Source organism: Ovis canadensis, chromosome 3 (assembly GCF_042477335.2).
Source record: "Ovis canadensis isolate MfBH-ARS-UI-01 breed Bighorn chromosome 3, ARS-UI_OviCan_v2, whole genome shotgun sequence".
Lineage (NCBI taxonomy): Eukaryota > Metazoa > Chordata > Mammalia > Artiodactyla > Bovidae > Ovis > Ovis canadensis.
The window spans coordinates 93309338-93315337 of record NC_091247.1 but is presented as its reverse complement, the minus strand read 5'-3'; positions in this window follow the sequence as shown (position 1 = coordinate 93315337).

Here is a 6000-nt window from a genome sequence, read left to right as displayed (position 1 = left end):
ATCTACTTTCCCATTCCCTGCCTTCCAGTGTTAATCCATATTCAGTGTCAACACGAGGCTGACTATGTAAATACTGCCACAGAGGCAACAGCATAATAAGAGTAAGAACTCTGGGGGCAGATTATCTGAATTTGAATCCTGCCTCCACCGCTAGCTGTGTGTGTTGGACTAAATAATATCTTCTCAAAGATGCCAATGCCCTAATTTCCAGAACCTGTGGCTCGTTTACTCTGCATGGTAAAAGAGACTTTGTAGATGTGGTTAAGTCAAGGATTTTGACTAATTATCCTGGGTTGCCAGGTGGACCCAGTGTAATCACGTGTCTTATTAAGAGGAAGGCAGAAGAGTCAGAGAAGATGTAAGGATGGGAGTAGAAGTCAGAGGGAGAGAAGATGCCTCACTGCTTACTTTAAAGATGGAGGAAGAGGCCATGGACCAGGGAACGTAGGTGGCCTCCAGAAGATGGAAAAAGCAAGGAAATGAACTCTCCCTTAGAGCCTCCAAATAGAACGCAGGCCTGCAGACCCCTTGATTTTTGCTCACTGAAACCTACTTTGGACCTCAAGGCTCCAGAACTTCAAGATAATCAATGTATATCGCTTTAAACAATTAAGTCTGTGGTACTTTGTTAGAGTAACAAGAGGAAATGAATACACTGTGTGACCTTCAACAAGGTCCTTTTGCCAAGGATTTCTTATGTGCAAAATGACATCCCTGATGGACCCGTGGTTAAGAACCCACCTACCATTTCATGTGGCAGAGGTTCATTCCCTTGCACAGGAAGATTCCACATGCCTCTGGACAACTCAGCTCATCCTCCACAAGAGAAGCCATCTCAGCTAGGAGCCCACACACGGCAACTAGAGAGGAGCTCTCACTCACAACTAGAGAAAGCCTGCGCATAGCAACAGAGATGCAGTGCAGTGATAAATAAATAAAATAATTTTTTAAAGCCAAGAGGTAAAAGAAAAAGAAAGTGAAGTCACTCAGTCGGGTCCGACTCTTTGCGACCCCATGGACTGTAGCCTATCAGGCTCCTCAGTCCATGGACTTTTCCAGGCAAGAGTACTGGAGTGGGTTGCCATTTCCTTCTCCACGGGATCTTCCTGACCCAGGGATCAAACCTGGGTCTCCCTCATTGCGGGCAGATGCTTTACCATCTGAGCTATCAGGGAAGCTCTCAAGAGGTAAATTTCAATTAAAAAAAGAGCTACTAAGAGGATTGTGCATGTGTGCTAAGTCACTTCAGTGGCGTCTAACTCTTTGCGACCCCATGGACTGCAGCCCTCCAGGCTTCCCTGTCCATGGGACTCTCCAGGCAAGAATACTGGAGTGGGTTGCCATGCCCTCCTCTAGGGGATCTTCCCGACCCAGTGATTGAACCTGAGTCTCATGTCTCTTGCATTACAGGTGGGTTCTTTACCACCAAGACACTTGCAAAGCCACTGTGAGGATTAAAGTTAATAAATGTAAAACAGTTGAAACAGTGCGTAACACATAGTAAGTGCTATGTGTGTATTTGCTATTATTGTTTGTAGCTAAGCCATCAAAAGTAGTATGACTTTGTGCTTTTCTTTTGTCTTTTTCTTGCACTTATTAGTCTTCATATTCATAGAAGACCTTCTTAGTCTTTATGAATTTATCACTAACTCATCTGAAGCTATGAAACTGCCTGTTAGTACAGCCATACATATAGCTGACATATCCATTCAATTATTTTCTTTTACTGAGATACAATTGTGTCCAGTGGTTAAGATTTTGCCTTCCAATGCAGGAGGTTTGGATTCAATCACTCTTGGGAACCTGAGTCCACATGCCTTGTGGACAAAAAACCAAAACATAAGACAGAAGCAATATTGTAACAAATTCAATAAATACATAAAAATTTTTTAAAAATAAACTAAAAAAGAAATGTGTTTTTGATAAGATCTATTTATTTAATCAGATAAAGCTTTTAAAAAAGTGCTTAAAACAAGAGTAGACAATCCTGAAAGGACATATACCTTATAACCCAAGTTGGATATACATGAAGGATTATGACCAGTGATTCTAGTTGTGCAGCTTAATGACCCTGGGGATGGTACCCCCTTCCCACTGTTCACATTATTCATGTCTCTGCTCAGTGCTCCTTCAAACGGCTCTTAAACTATTAAACCTAAAACAGCCATTCCCTTAACCTTGCTTTAATTTTCTTTGTAGTGCTTAGTCAAAGCATAACATTTCATTATTTTTTTTAAATTTCATATTGGAATATAATTGATTTACAACGTTGAATTAGTTTCAGGTGTACAGCAAAGTGATTCACATATAATATATCTATTCTTTTTCAAATGTTTTTCAAATTCTTCTTAACATTTTTCAAATTCTTTTCCCATTTACATTATTACAGAATATTGAGTAGAATTCCCTGTACAATACCATGTCTGAAAGATTGCCGAGTAGAAGGATGTATGCTTACCTTCCCCTGTGAGAACACCGCCAAACAACCATTGACAGGATGATGTTGGAACCCACGAAAAAAAGATACCCCCATCCAAGGACAAAGGAGAAGCCGCAGTAAGATGGTAGGAGGGGTGCAATCACGTTTAAATCAAGCCCCATACCCACCAGAGACTCTTGGAGGGCACAAAGTAAAACCTTGTGTGCACCAAGACCCAGGGAAAGGAGCATTGCAGCCCACAAAAGACTGAGCTAGACCTGCCTGTGAGTGTTTGAGGGTCTCCTGCAGAGGCCTGGGTCAGGACTGCAGTACATGAACAGTGGCAGCAGCAGTCCTGGGAGGCGCAGCGTGTGGCATGAGTCCTCTTGAAGGAGGTAGCCATTAGCCCCACCATAGAGCTGTCGGTCATCTGAGTTAAATTTGCCCATTCCAGTCCATTTTAGTTCACTGATTTGTAAAATGTCGATGTTCACTCTTGCCATCTCCTGTTTGACCACTTCTAATTTACCTTGATTCATGGGCCTAACATTCCAGGTTTCTATGCAGTATTGTTCTTTACAGCATTAGACTTTACTTCCATCACCAGTCATGGTCCACAACTAGGTGTTTTTCCTTTGGCTCCATCTCTTCATTCTTCTGGAGTTATTTCTCCACTCTTCTCTAGGAGCATATTGGGCACCTACTGACCTGGGGAGTTCATCTTTTAGTGTCATATCTTTTTGCCTTTTCATACTGTTCATGGGGTTCTCAAGGCAAGAATACTGAAGTGGTTTGCCATTCCCTTCTCCAGTGGACCACTTTTGTCAGAACTTTCCACCATGACCTGTCCGTCTTTGTTACTTTGCCAACAAAGTTCCATCTAGTCAAAGCTGTTTTTTACAGTAGTCATGTATGGATGTGACAGTTGGACTATAAAGGAAGCTGAGCACAGAAGAATTGATGCTTTTGAACTGTGGTGGTGGAGAGGACTCTTGAGAGTCCCTTGGACTTCAAGGAGATCAAAAAAGTCAATCCTAAAGGAAATCAGTCCTGAATATTCACTGGAAGGACTGATGCTGAAGCTGAAACTACAATACTTTGGCCACCTGATGCAAAGAGCTGACTCCTTAGAAAAGACCCTGATGCTGGGAAAGAGTGAAGGCAGGAGGAGAAGGGGATAACAGAGGATGAGATGGTTGGATGGCATCACCAACTCTATAGACGTGAATTTGAGCAAGCTTCAGGAGTTGGTGATGGACAGGGAAGCCTGGCATGCTGCAGTCCATGGGGTCACAGAGAGTTGGACACAACTGAGCAACTGAACTGAACTGAACTGAACTGAGAGCTGCTGGTGGGTGATCCACAAACTGGAGAACAATTATAGCAAAGAAGTTCTCAGACTGTTATGAAAGTTCTAGGCCCCACAACAGCCTTCCCAACTTGGGGATCTTTGGCAAAGAGACTGGGAATCCTCAGGGAATCTGACTTTGAAGGTCAGTGAGATTTAATTACAGAACTTCCACAAGACTGGGGAAACAGAGACTTGGAGGGCACAAACAAAACCTTGTGTGCAACAGGACCTAGGAGAAAGGAGCAGTGACCCCACAAGAGACTGAGCCAGACATTCCCCTGAGTGTTTGGGAGTCTTCAGCAGAGGCATGGGTCAACTGTGGCTACCACAGGGTCAGAGGCTCTGGCAGCAGCAGTCCTGGGAGGCTCAGGGTGCTGGCCTAAGTCCTCTTGGAGGAGGTGGCCATTACCCCTACCATAGAGCCTATACTGGAGTGGGTTGCCATTTCCTTCTCCAGGGGATCTTCCCAACCCAGGGATCAAACCCAGGTCTCCTGAATTGCAGGCAGACACTTTAACTTCTGAGCCACTAGGGAAGCCCATAGTCTACCATAGAGACTGCAAACTCTAGGACTGGGCTGCCTCAGGCCAAACTACAGGGAGGGAGCACAGCCCCACCCATCAGCAGATTACAGTAGGTCATTGTTGATTATCAGTTTTATATATAATATTGTGTACATATTAATCCCCAACTCCTAATCTACCCCTCCATCCACGTTTCCCCTTTGGTAACCATTAGTTTGTTTATTTAGTCTGTGAGTCTGTTTCTGTTTTGTAATTAACTTTATTTTTTATTCTCTTTTTAGATTCCACATATATGTGATATCATACGATATGTCTTTCTCTGACTTACTTCATTCAGTATAATCTCTAGGTCCATCCATGTGGATGCAAATGGCATTATTTCCACTCCTTTTAATGGCTGAATAATATTCCGTTGTATACATGTACCACATTTTCTTTATCCTTTCATCTGTTGATGGATATTTTGGTTGCTTCCATGTCCTGGCCAGTGCAAATAGTGCTGCAATGAACATTCAGATGCATATATCTTTTTGAATTACTATTTTCGCCAGATATATACACCAGAGTGGGATTGCTGGTTCACCTGGTAGCTCTAGTTTTAGTTTTTTAAGGAACTTCCATATTGTTATTTAGAGTGGCTGTACCAGTCTACATTCCCACCAACAGTGTAGGAGGGTTCCTTTTTCTTCACACCTTCTCCAGCATATTTGTTTGTAAACTTTTCGGTGATGGCCATTCTGACTGAGCTGTTTTATTATTTATTGTTACTTGTTTATTGTCAGTTTCCTCAGCTACAGAATAAGCACTCCGGATGCAGCTTCACTGTCTTGTCCATATCATACACTCAGAGCTTGGGTTGGAGCTTGGATCATTATCAATCACTTACTTAGCTTCTACTTTATGTTATGTATACAGTTAACATGAGAGGCAGGGAGGAACAAAGATGTATAAAAACTTCCATAAAGAAATCCCACTCCCTGAAAGGATAAACTTCTAAGTCTTGGCAAGTAAAGAGGGCCAAAGTCTTGGGCATCGTAAATCCAAGGGGATAGTAAGGTTTTATTTATTTTTTAAATATTCAAGAAGCTAGATTTGTCTCTGGACATATGGAACAGTCCCTCTGCTTCCCTCCAGCCCCTCCATAAAGCCCAAGTTGCCAAATTTTTTCAACGGAGGGCTACATCAGGGTCCAGCCAGCCTTGCTTAAAGCACCTCCTTTGATAATTGACAGCTGGGGAAATCCCAGGGAAGCCCGCCTCCATGCCCCGTTCCCCACCCCCCACCCCCACCTCCCCACGCTAGGCTGAGTGGCACAACCGGGTGGAAGTGGCTGCTGTTTTAGCCAATGGAAGGAAACGGGAGCAGGAGCCTGTGTAAACAAACCCAGAGATGCTGGGCTTTGGGCTCCTCCCCCACGTGGGGCCGGACGGATCCTTGGCCCAATGCCTTATCCGGGAAAAGCAGAGCGTCCATTCAACCTATCAGAGCTGGTGCCTCTCGCTAGGAGACGCTCCACCCGGAGGGAAAGAACGAAGGGAGCGAAAAGACAGACATTAATACCAATCAGAAGCTGAAATTTCTAAGGGAGTGGGCGGGCACTGCTTCACATTTAGGCCAATAACCAGCACACGTGCCCTTCTAGGTGACTGAGCGGCATCCTCTTTGGCCCAATAGACAAATGGGGCGGTGCCCAGCAACCAATGGCT